Source organism: Marmota monax, unplaced genomic scaffold, assembly GCF_021218885.2.
Source record: "Marmota monax isolate L192 unplaced genomic scaffold, Marmota_monax_Labrador192_F-V1.1 WCK01_AAM20220418_F8-fsc00274, whole genome shotgun sequence".
Lineage (NCBI taxonomy): Eukaryota > Metazoa > Chordata > Mammalia > Rodentia > Sciuridae > Marmota > Marmota monax.
In genome coordinates, this window is record NW_026694547.1 from 758,223 (window position 1) to 771,863 (window position 13,641).

At 36.2% G+C, this 13,641-nt stretch overlaps 1 long non-coding RNA gene across 1 annotated transcript in view; it reads right to left on the reverse strand.

The window, feature by feature from the left end:
* The window catches only part of LOC124076681 (uncharacterized), a 62,774-nt gene that overhangs the window by 30,376 nt on the left and 18,757 nt on the right, over positions 1–13,641 (reverse strand). Inside the window, exon 2 of the long non-coding RNA XR_006846416.2 lies at positions 9,354–9,485. This is a non-coding gene — a long non-coding RNA (uncharacterized LOC124076681). The remainder of the gene's footprint in view (positions 1–9,353; positions 9,486–13,641) is intronic.

Consider the following 13,641-nt stretch of genomic DNA (forward strand, 5'->3'; position numbering starts at 1 on the left):
TTAACGATGATGTTACTTCATTTCAAGGTTGTATTGGGCACTTCTCTACTTTGTATCCTGCTCACACCTGCTGTTGGTGATGCTTACAACTGTTTTACTTTTTAATTTTTCATCTCCTCCCTTCAATTTCCAGCTCTTCACCTGACTCATTCTTATTTATTCCTTCAGGTCTCAGCTTGAATGACATTGCCCTTGAGGATAGTCTATCACTCTTCAGACCACACTGGGCTCCTTCATTTATATTGTCATGGCACTGATTTTTTAGTTTCAATCCTAGGGAGTCATTTGGCTTTTGGTAATCACTACTGTCACACTTGTACAACCAAGGCCACTTCTACTTTTACTGTTACCTGCTAATATTGACTGTGCTCCATATACTAAGCACCCCTCTGTGTCATCTTTGAATGGATTTTCTCTTACATCCTCAAAATCACTGTATGAGAAGAGGGTAAAATTTAACTTAAGTCTGCAGTGGTGACACAGGTCTGTAATTCCAGCCACCTAGGAGGCTGAGGCAGGAGGATCCAAAGTTTGAAGCCAGCCTCAGTAACTTAGTGAGATCCTGTCTCAAAATAAAAAAGAAAAAAGAAAGGACAAGGGATGTAGCTTAATGTTAAAAATGCCCTTGGGTTCAATTCCTAGTACCAGAGGTGGGGAAAAACACTTAGATTAAAAGAGGAGGGAAAATTTATATAAGCTGAACAACTGATAAGACTGTGATTTGGAAATCAAATGTGTATTTCTACTTCAGAGCTGGTATTATTTTTAACTGCTATATTTTATTTAACTTATGTTTTGGACCCAACCTGAGATTATCTTCCTTTAAATAACTGAGTTTAGTTAATTTACATTTATTGCTATGTTACCTATGTTTGGTTTTGTTTCTGCAATTTCATTTTGTATTTTGTTTTCTGTTCACACTTCCAAACTATTTATTTGCTGATTGATTGATTGATTCTATGGAAAATGAAGAAAAAAAATGACTTTCATTGGTTTCTCCCCAGCCCATGTCCAGTTGATTTTGTTAGTTATTCTATAACATAGTCCATGGACTTATGGGAATTATATTATGCAGGGAATTCTACTTCTAAGGCATGTGCTGGCACTCACATTTATATGCATCCAAGATGTACTGAGAATGACTGTGCACACTGTTCTCAACAGTGTGGTGAGCACAGGTTGCAGTTAAGTTTCTTGGCATGTCCTTGATTTGCTGGTTGATGGCAGTGATATCAGGTGCATTATTTGCATTGTTTTTACTAATTTCTTTCATAATTTACTCCTCTTTTTTTAAATTTGAAAATTCAATCACTCAAACATTGAGTAGGCATGTTTTATTCATAACAGAATGGACTGCAATTCTAGGTATGTTTTTATTTATTTTGTTAATTCACTTTACGAGGAATTTTTCAAGAAAAGATTATCCTCCAAATACACTTTAAAAAGTATTTTATTATGCTTTCTACTTTTGCAACATCAAGAAAAATTTATATTGTTTTCTGTGGTCGTAATTTTCAAAGTTCTCTATTCAGGTTAACAACACTTCCTGTCTTTTAATTGTGTCTTTTCCCAGAAAACTCAATTCATAATGGATATTTTTGTTATTTTTGCTTATTTTATTCTTACATATTCAAATATGTCTATCTTAGTGTAAAACATTTGGTCTTATTTCTTATATATGAGGAATTGTAGACATTGCTTCAGAACACTTTTGAATCAGTTTGATTTTTTTCACCCCTGTGGATGACTTTGTAAAGTGGATACTCTTTTCACTTGCTTACTTGATTAGTGGAAAAGTTATAGAGAGATAGAAAGGAGCAGCTAGATGTTGTAGGATACTATTTGTAACCACTGAAGCCCCAGCATTTAGTGGACATGTTTTGGTTGGTCATTCTGTATCAGTTTTTCTTGGGACAGTGTATACTTTGAATCCTAAATTACTTTGAATCCTAAGTTTTATAAAATATTTCGTGTTGCCTATTTGAGTATATTATTTCAACTAATTTGTTCAGTTGTCTTTTGGGCATTCACAATATACCTGCTCTGTTGTCCACTATATCTTATTTTCCTTGTCATTCTTTAACCATTTCACACATTTTGAGCATTTTTTCCCTAAGCCTGTCCTTCCCATTTCTTTCTCAGCTGTATTTTAATTTCAGCACAGTTTTCACTTTTAAAATGATTTTTTTCTTCTTCTGTGTATTTCCCAAAGTTTTTTCAGTAGGTTTATTTTTTTTTTCTATTGCCTTATCATGTCTTCTTTGACCTCTATGTCTCTTCTTTGAGCTCTGACTTTCACAGATACCATTGAAACATTTTTTTTTTTTTGACTCTGGATAAATGTTTGTACTGTTGTTCTGCTTTGCAGAGTAACTCTCCTGGTGGATAGTCCTCATCTGGCGATTGTTTGACATGTTTCTTTCTTCCTCCTATCTAGTTATATCTATGCATATTTCTCAGAATGGGTTTTTTTTTCTGGTTATTACTTATCATTAAATGAGGGCAGTTCTTTTTTCTGGGTCAAGAATTTGCTAAAATGTTGGATGAGGACTACCGAAGGCCATTTTGTGGGGCATGAGACAATTTTCCTCTGGGGTTCTTTTGCAAAGAATTCAATCCCCTTGCCATCAAGAATGACTATATCTTTCAGCTGGGTGCACATGTGCAATGACTGTGCAAGGGGATTTAGTTGTATTCCATCTCTCTAAATGGTAAGTGCCACCTCTCTACCTTGTCAATACAGGCATATGACTTTCTACAAAGATGATGCAGCTGCATAATTAATCTTTCAGTCCCTCAATATCATTCGAGGGTGTAAGGATGTTCCCATTGCCCAAATGGTGCCCTGAGGAATGCCTCTGACCCACACACATGGGTTTGGAAAAGAAAACAGAAGCCAGCAGAGAGAAGGTGGAATGACCCTTGTATGGCGTAGTGCTGTGATTTTGGAAACCTATGGTGTTAACCTCCAAGAGGCTTCTGAAATTCCCACCACGGTTGCTGTATTGTAGGCATCAATAGCCTCAACTAGTCAGAGAGGCCCAGAACTGGGCCAATGGTGAGACCCTTTCCCTCCAGCTAGCAATCAAACAGGAAGCAGAAATGATGAAGGCCGGTGGGGATACTAAGGCTCTCATCTTCTTCAAAACATCTGTAGGTTGCCAGACACAGTGGCACACACCTGTAATCCCAGTGGCTCAGGAGGCTGAGGCAGGAGGATCAAAGCCAGCCCTCAGTCACAGTGAGGCACTAAGCAACTCAGGGAGACCCTGTCTTTAAATAAAATACAAAATAGGATTGGGGATATGGCTCAGTGGTCGAGTGCCCTTGAGTTCAATTCCCAGTATTCCCCAAAACAAAAATAAATAAATAAATAAAATTCATAGGTTACTAAGTTTTAATGAGGTAGGAGTAAGAAGTTCGGCTCTACTATTGCACAGTACAGTGGTCATAGATAATGATATATGATATCTTTCAAAAAACTAGAAGACAGGATATTGACTATTTTTGCATAAAAGAAATTAAAAAATATTTGAGGAGATATATGTTCAACCTGATTTAAACATTAAAATTTAAATATGTGCAATTGCATGTTTTCATTTATTAGCTAAAAAAAACAAATTTAATTTAAACTTTAAAGCATCTATAGGTTTCTATGACTTGGCTATTTCATAAGAAGATGAAGACAAGACAGGAACTGTGGCCATCAGCCTATCCAACTTGGAATCATGCAACAGAGAGGTCCAGGCTGAGTTGCCAATACAGGACTTTGAGGGGTCAGGCCATGGTGTGCCCCTGGTTGGGGGTACCCAAGAGCCCTGGAAGAAAGGGCCTCTGTGAGTACTGTGGTTTTCTTTCTCTCCTCTGGATGGGCTTAGGCTTGAATCTATGCTTCTTGCTTTTTCTATTCCCTCTTTCTCCATTTAACTCAGTGACTGTTTTTAATTTTTTTAATTTAATATGTCACATTAAATTAATTGAAAACTCTTCAATTCATTGTACACAAATGGAGCAGAATTTTTCACTTCTCTGGTTGTACATGTAGTAGAGTTACCCCATTCGCGCAATCATACATATATCTAGGGTAATGATGTCTGTCATCCCACCATCTTTCCTATCCCCCATACCTCATCCAAACCTCTCCTTTCCCCCATCCAAAATACCTCCACTCATCACATGCCCCCCAACCCCCCCATTATGGATTAGTATTATCAAAGAAAACATTCAGCCCTTCATTTACCTTCAAGTGCCATAATTTGATTCTCCTTTAATGCTGTAACTCAGTGACTCTTATTTGGAGCTTGGGCTTCATTTCTGTTGTACTAGTTGAAAGTCCCTTTAACCTCATGCATTGTCTGGAGAACCCAATTCCCATTGCAACAAGAACACAAGGGCTTCATTGGAGACCAGTGGATTGATAGGGTGCTTGCATCTTGGATGAAAAGGAAGTCCCATTATCAAAAGACTTCAAAACATCTATAGGCTACTAACTTATAACGAGATGTCATGCATCCACTCTAAGATGTTTTAAGCAGCCATTATTAACTATGAAGAGCTGAATGTCAAGGTAGAGAGAAAGTTGTTGGATCCAAGGTGCTTACTTTGGCTCCAAGGTGCTTCTGGGCATTCATTTTTAGTCTATCTAGTTTTATAGGGATCTATGGCAGATTCCAACGTTAAACGGGGATGCAGAGTTGTAAGTTAGAAAGGATGACAGGAGGGGAAAGGACACAGAGAAGAGGAGAGAGAGAAGGAATAGAGGGAGGAGGATGGAAGAGAGATGGAGACACTAGGTCAGGAAATGAGGAGATGCCTAGGATGAGAATGGGAAGCCATGTGGGATAGTGGTGGTGCAGAGGCAAGAGTGAACAAGGAGCCAGAGAGGAAGAAAGAGCAAGCAAACCCTCTGGAGAGGACTAGCGATGATCACTACTGTCAAGTGAATTGCTCTTGTGTGCAAATGGAGCAGAAGTCATAGTTTTTTGAACAGCAATCACCTCTACAACCATCTTTCCTTGCTTTGAGCAAAAGAGAGTCTGCTTTCTTTCTTTGTTTTTTAAATGGTGCTAGAGATTGAACCTGAACCTGAGACCTTTTGCATGCTAGGGAAGCGCGAGGTAAGTGCTCTACCAGTGAACTACAGCCTCGGCCCTGGGATTTTGTGGTTTTCAAGACTTGGAATATAAATTCTGAAGTGCAGATTTGTTTTCTCAAGGAAATTCCAAGGTTTGTATGTTAAGATTAAGAACTGAGGTTTTTTTGGGGGGTGGGTGGGGGTGGGGGATGGGTCTCTTATACTAGCAGTTATGATTCAAACTGTGGTCAAACAATCCCCTTGACACTCAGGAACTGTCAGGAGCCTCACTGTTATTCTCTGAGGGAATAGGGCTGACCCATTCTATGATGTCCACAGACTACTTTCATTATTCACCATTTTATTTAGGTGGTCTATGCCTGTTAGGTACAAGTTAAATCAAAAACTCAGGAAACAATAGGATCTTTATTGCATAATAACGATAGAGGCAGAAAGCAAAGAAGGAAGGCATTGGGGAATAAGCATGAGGTCTACTCTTGCTCTTCAACCCTCAGAAGCTTCCCAACACCTCCCAGGGGTGTGGCAGTCTATGAAGCCTAGAGGCACTCCTTGCCCATGAGTGGGGCTGAAGATGGGAACTCTCACTGAATGAAATCAGCATTGTCCAAGCGGAATTATCACTCAGCAAGGGGAAAAAAAAAACCCTAATGTTTGAGAAAGTGATTTTCTTTTCTTGTCTCTCCTTCCCACCACCCCCAGTGCTGGGAATGGAAGCCAAGGTCTCCTACATGCTAGGTAATTGTCCTACTGGTGAGCTACAGCCCCAACCCCTTATTTATTTATTTTTCTCTGCAAGTAAGAAAATGAATATGCTGAGATGAAAGACCACCAATTTGGGAAAACATATGTTGTTTTATTTTCCTTAGGTGGCAGGGCATCTCAGTATATGAAACAGAAGTTTAAAATGCCGAAAACACTTTCTGCTGATTCTAATTAATTTTTGGAATTATCTTGACAACAATGACATTCATTTAATGCGAGAAGAGTGTGTTGGTTTTAGGCCCCAATGCTGAATTTTCATTAAATCTTTCTGAATAAGCAATGACATAATAGCCATAAATAACATCATATTTCTTTCCAAATGCAATTGTTTTTTTGTTCAAAGGGAGTCTGCCCAGTTTTAAAAATAACATAAATGAGGACTTGGCACCTGTATGTATCCCAGTTTCTGTAAAGGACAACTGATAACGCAAATATAATTCAGACAACAGTTATCATTCATTGTTTCAATATGCAATGTTTAAATGAACTATTTCATAGGGTTGGAAGGAGACTTAAAAAGAACATCGTCTGAGGAGACAAGATAAAATAGTAATTAATTAATTGGTTAATGAATTAATTGGTTCAGTCATTTGAAATGTTTATTGCTAGACAGTGTATAGTAATGTGGACCTGGACACAAATAGATTTGATCTTTGACCTTGTGAAATCTGCAGTCTGGTCTGGGAGAGAGGCAGGATTCAGATAACCATAGCAACAGATAAAATTAAACTGCAAGAAGACCCTTGACCTCTATTATGAGAGTATAAATTTGAGTTTGTAGGAGGGTTTGTGGAGCGTTAAGCATGAAAGTCGCATTTGAGCAGTTTCAGATGTCATGATCGAGAAGTGGTGAGTTCATTACTTCAATAAACAAATATTAATTATTTAAAAATGCATACATGACGAAATCTCAGAGGTCTTTGGAAAGCCTGAGTCTGCATTTACAGCAAAGGTTTGGAAGTGGGCAGGATCAGCCTGTTCTCAAGGATCAGGTTGCAAAAGGAGGGCTCCCAGGCAGAGAGGTATGAGACAGGTGAGGAAAAGGAATTCTGTTTGCTAGGTGAGGCTGAAAGGAGCCTTGAATGCCAGACTTCAACCTTTGTGCCCAAATTCTAAAGGTTAGAGTTCTCTAAACTCATCAATCTCACCTTACCTTGATGGTTTTCTTAGAAATACAAATTACCAGGTTTTGAGTTTGACCACAGTTGGAATCAGGTTTTGAATTAATCCAGCCATTCTCAAGGTGGGTTAATATTCCCCAAGAAGACACTTGACAATTGCTTTAAAACATAATATATTATAAGATATTTGAGATAATGCAAGGCCAAAAGATCAAGAGACAAATGCTGTGTGTGTGTGTGTGTGTGTGTGTGTGTGTGTATACATACTGTTGTTGAGGGCGAGGATATAGTTCAATAGTAGAGTGCTTGCCTAGCATGTGCAAAGCTCTGGGTTCCATCCCCAGCTGCAAAAAAAAAAAAAGTCATTATAATAGTTCCCAAGAAGAGGGGGCACACCATCATGCCACATAAGAACACAGAAAAAGTACCAAAGAGTGACAGGAGGTGGAGAAAGAGGAGAATCTGTGGCCAAGAACCATTATTGAGGTTTTTTTGCAGGAAGGATTGGGTGAGGCAGCGTAAACCTAAGTTTAGGATTGGGGAGTTTTAATTAATTTCAGCAGAGGGCAAAAGGCTGTCCCTAGATGTCTGGAACCTGGCTCAGAGGTAATTAAAACAGCAGATAGTGTCCTGGAGTAAGAAAGCCCAATAAAGTTAGGTGGTTTGCATAAGGACTCCAGACTGGTTAGTTTGTATCTGAAAGTCATACTAACCTGTGAGCTGATTACTATCTCTAGGAATTGCCTAGATGTGGGAGTGGCAGTCCTTTCAGGGTGAGCAAGGCCTTAGCTGTCCAAGCATTGGAAAATATAAAAACATGGTTAACAGAGCAAAGTCTGGCAGTGTGAGAGCTGCCACTGAGGCCCAGAGGGTAGGAGGCAGGGAGACCGTCAAACAGCCCAAAACACACAGGGCAGCCCCAGGTCTCACTGCCTCCAAAGCTCAGAACCCTGGAAAACCAATAAAAAATTTCTCAAGGACAAAGCAGGGATATCCTTATGTAATTTTGAAATTCCCAAGAGGATTCTGTAGATAAACTTAATTTGGGAACTGTTGGCATGGGCCTTAGCGAATAAACTTCTGATGAATTGGGGACAAGAAAATGACTTATGGTAAGTAAAAGTTTTAGGAAAAAAAATGTCTGTCTGTAAGTACTCAATATGTAAAAATATATATGGATGGGAAAGAATGACATCAAATCTAAGGCAGCCCAAACTATCGGGGGAATGAGATCAATAGATTGACAAAGCACATTTCAACTGACTTTAAAGTTCTGCTTCTTTTTTTTTTTCTAAATTTATTTATTTTTTTAGTTTTATTTTTTAGGTGTAGATGGACACAATACAATGCCTTAATTTTTATGTGGTGCTGAGGATCGAACCTGAGTCCCGCCCATGCTAGGCGAGCACTCTACCGCTGAGCCACAATCCCAGCCCAAAGGTTCTGCTTCTTAATCAAAGAGATCTAAAGCAGATTTGGGAAAATGGTATTTAGCAAAGTTGAGCATTGGGTACATGGATAATTATTATTTTTGTGACTTTTCTGAATTAAAAATTATTATTTTGTTTTAGTCATCAAATATATTTCAACAACTCAAGAGCAGAATAATCTATTATATTTATCCAGATAAAAATTCGTCTTGTAAACACTTTAAAAAGTTATGCAGTTCTTACAAGTAGTGGAAGAAAAACATGTTTCCTCATAAGAAAATCCCACTCTGCCCTGCCCAGAATCATCCCTTTGTCCAATGTATCCACATTATATACACTACCCACCCATTAGTCATTTAGCTCCCTTGGTTATCTGATCAACTGATAAAATATACTTTATTATAGGTGTGTGTGTATATTTTTTGAAAAATTCTATATAGAGAGTTCAGTACTATCTATGATTTCAGATTTTTGTTGGGAGTTTTGGAACTCCCAGGTCAGGTCTCCACTGAGGCACTGCTAGATAGAAGACATATAATGCATATTTATTGAATAGAATACCTAATAGTTGACTCAATAGTATATTTCCCTCTAAAGTGGTAAATTTATAGCCTGGGTTCTTTGGTATTTTACCTAAGAAACCAATAAAACATTCCATTTCTTAGGAATGTGTTGAATCCCCTCAGTTGGCAAATTTTTTTTTTTTTTTGCATTTTCAGTATGAGAGATACCAGTGTGATTGATTTATCTGTGACATTTGTACAAAAAAAAGTTTATGTGGAAGGAATTAACCATCCACTCTTTAATCACATACTATCAAGGCACACCTCTTATCTAGCTATAATTGTTCTCACAGGGCACAATACAATGTGTAAAAAAGTGCTTTATGTGAAACCAGCGTAGCGGTGGTGACTTTATTCTCATAACATACATCAAAGCACTTACTGTGCTTGTAACTTCACAGGTCTGAGTGATGATTTGGCCTATGTCTGCCTTTCCTGCTAGAACATAAGCCTCCTGAGGTCCGCCCAAGTCTTCTTCTGCTCACGGTAGCATCCATAGCATTCAGCACGGTTCCTGACACACGAGTGAGAAAGAAAAGTGAACAAACAAGAAAAAAGAGTGAGGAAGAGCATATAAAAATAGAAAGTATAGAATAAGATATAAAGAACAATGCCTAAAGTAAAACAAGTGGCAATAAAAGCAAATAGGGCATAGTCTTTACTTACAATTCTTAAATTATAATTTCATTTTTAAAAATTCAATGTATACTTGTATGATATCAACAGCTGGTACTTACTGAGCACTTTCCATGTGCCAAATACCACACTGATTGAGAGTGTTACTCAGGTAATCTTGGGAATAATTATGGATGGTTCTTGACTTACAATTTTCGGATTTTATAAAGATGTGGAAGGGATATGAGTTGTTCAATAGAAACCATACTGTGAAGTCTGAACTTTGATCTTTGCCTGGGCTGGAGGTGTGGTCCTGGTGGCTGGGGGGCGACCCACGGCAACTCCCAGTCAGCCACGTGATCCCAGAGGAAACTACCAACCAGTGAAACCATCAACCACTGATTGCTAAACTCTGATGTTCAGTGGGCAAGTTGGATCAAATTCATTTTTGACCTTGGATATTTTCAATTTGGGATGGCTTTAATTGAGATGTAATCTCATCCTAAGTCTAGGAGCATCTGGGTAAGAAGGAAGTATTATTATTCTGTTTCTTTCAAGAAAACATGTCTTAATGGAAATAACTCAGAAAAGTTATAAGTAAAATTGATAGCAAAAGCTTTACTCATAAATATTCAAACAAAGGTGAATGCAAACAAACGCTTATATTGAAATGAAATATAAGATACAATAGTTCACACAGAATAAAGAAAAGCACACTCTTCCATGAAAATATAATTCATACATATCACTGCCATATCAAAGTATATAAGGATGTCCATGAAACACACAGGAGAAAAGAATAGAAATTGTTCGTTTAATTATACATTAATATACCATTTCAGTCTCAATAGATGCAGAAATTCAAATATGTCGGATTATAAAGATTTCAGTAAGAAAGCTATGGAGAATACTAGAATAATAGAATAGTCATACACTAAACTTGGAAATCATTTTATTGTAAAATGCCCCAACCCATTAATATAAACTGATCACATATTTATTTACAAAATAAATCTAAGTATATTTTCCAAAAAAAGAAATTTTTATAATAGCAATATTTAAACATACTTTCATAAAAAATATATAAATACCATAATGCCAATTCAAACAAAACAAACCTAATCTCATAAAATTAAAACAAAATCCTCTATAAGTAGCTTTTGTACCTATGAGGAACAAAACTGTAATTCAGAATTACTTTGAATATATTGATGAGAAAGTTTGTTTATAAAAAAAATATGGGATGTTGCCACAGTGATTCTTATGACACGTGCAGGTTTTAAGGTTCCATAACTAACAAGAAAGGAGGAACACAAAATAATTAAGCATTCAGTTAAAAGATGTGAAAAAGCAGCAAAATTAGCTTTAGGAAAACAGAAAACAGAAAATAAGAATGAAGCAGAGATTCACCAACAAAAAGGAAAACATTAAAATTCATTTTTAAAATCTAATATCTAAACTCACCAGTATCATCTCTGAACTAATAACATAGACAAAGCCTACAAAGTCTAACCAAAGAATAAAAGAGAAATGTTACTGAGATGCTATAGATAAGAAAGTATTTAAAAGCATTGGAAGAGAATGTTATGCTAATAAATTTGAAAAGCTCAATGAAATAGATGATTTTCCAGGAAAATATAAAGATCCAAATTGACTAAGAATGAAGCACAAGAAACAAACAAACACAATTGAATAGAAAAAAAAAATAACTAGGGAAGAAATCGAAAGTGTTGTCAAAGGCTTACCTCCAAAAATGGTTGTGGTGCAAATGTTTTTATGAACAAATTTTTTTTTCCAAGTTTGAGGAACAGATAATTCTTTTGCTCTATAAACTGGAGGATGGAAGAAAATCCAAAGCTTCCTAACTGGTTTTATGAAGCTATCGTAACCCTGATTCTGAAGCCTGACATTAGCAGAAGTGAAGAAAAATGCAAGCTATTTTCCTGCTTGTATAATCTGAAAGAAAACATTAGGACTCTGATACTATGTGAAAAGATCAAGTCCATGGCCAAGTTGCATTCCGCCCCCCCAAGAACAAAAGTATGCATTCATATTCAGAAATCTATTATTAAAATATACTACCTAAACAGACCCAAGAAAAGATCATATAAACATCATAATAAAAATATATTTGATAAACTCAAATACCAACGTTAGCTAATTGAAAAATAAAGTAGTTCGTGAGATGAGAAAAAAGGGTTTATTTTAAACCATAGAAGATTATATGCAATAGAGTAATAATGGAGGAATTTTCACTGGAGTTAAGGACACACCTGCCATCAATACAATTCTACAGCATTTTTTGGAAATTCTAACTAGTGAAATAGGACAAACAACAGATAAAAAAATGAGTAGCGAATGGCAAAGGATAAAGATTTCATTTTTCAGGTGACATATGATTTTTTCCCCTTAGAAAAATCAATAGACCTAGTAAAAATCTGCTGAAGCTAGTAAGTCACACAGAAAGTTGGCTAAATGCAAAATAAAAAAAGAACCACCCACCCCAACAATAGGAGCCTTTGTTAAATAACCCTCTGCTATTTAATAAAACCACGTAGCATTGTTTTTGAAAAAAGAGATTTTGTTTTTATTCAAATGAATACAATATACAGAAGAACTGGAAATAAACTTAAAAAAAACCATTTAGGGTCTGTGTTAAGAAAAATACTACAAAATGTTATCAAGATACATTAACCAAAACACAAAAGTGAAAAACATATTGAAGGTATTATTTTATAAATATAATGGTTTCCTAAATAATGGTTATGTTTAAGGTATTTCCAATTATGTTCTTGCTGATATTATTTCATAACTTGAAAAGGTGTTTCTGGAGATTATCCAAAAGTATAAAAGAATGAGGATAGACAAATGCATTGAAAAAGAAGAGTGCTACAGAGACACTGTTGAAATGTCTATAAAAGGGGCGAGTTCCACAGCAATGTGGCAGGTGACCTAGACAGAGAGGAGCAATGGAGCAGGAGGGACGGTAACCAGGATGCATGTGACGGAAATCAACCCCCAAGTAACTGGAGAAATGTTGCACTCCTTAGAAAATGTTACTGGGAACATTGGTTCCTTGTTTTAAAAGTTGATTATATCACTAGAGACAAAATAACAGTAATAAATTCCAAATGGATCAAATATTTGAATGAAAAGATAAATAAAATCACAACAGAGCTAAACGAAAACATAAGTATTATTAGAGTTGAAAGTAAAATAAGTTATTTGAAATATTACTTCAAAATTTCTTTAAAGTAGCCAAGTGCAGTGGCACATGCTTGTAATCCTAGTGGCTTGGGAGACTGAGGCAGGAGGATTGTGAGTTCAAAGCCAACTTCAGCAAAAGCAAGGCACTAAGCAATTCAGTGAGACCCTGTCTCTAAATAAAATACAAAATAGGGCTGGAGATGCGGCTCAGTGGTTAAGTGCCCCTGGGTTCAATCCTCAGTACACACACAAAATTTTTTTTTCTTTAAAGTAAAAAAATCAGTTAAGGTACACAAATATTAAGACACCAAAATGACTATGGAATTAATGGGCAATGATACATTGAGAATAATATATTTATGATGGACAAAGGACTAATATCCTCAACATAGAAAGTATGTTATATGTGTGTGTGTATATATATATACATATACACACATATATTATATTTATGTATTATACATACATACCTATATGCATATATATATATATATATATATATATATATATATATATATATATATCAAAGACAAACACTGTTACAGAAGAAAATATCAGTTCATTAAAAAGAAGAAAGCAAATTCGTAATAAATATGAAACCTCCATAGTTATCAAAAGTACAAATGTAACGATTTATACATTATCAAAATATCAAAGAAGTAAATGCAATACTTCTCTGTTTTCCTCTGTATATGCAATGAGAACTCATACACTATTAATGGAAGACAAACATGGTAAAGCTACAGGACCGTGTAATTGCACAGTTTGGCTGGAGACCACCAGAATGTGAAATCCTTCCTCTTTCATTTTCTAGCTCTGAAACTTTATTGTGTTTTCTATGCTGTCAT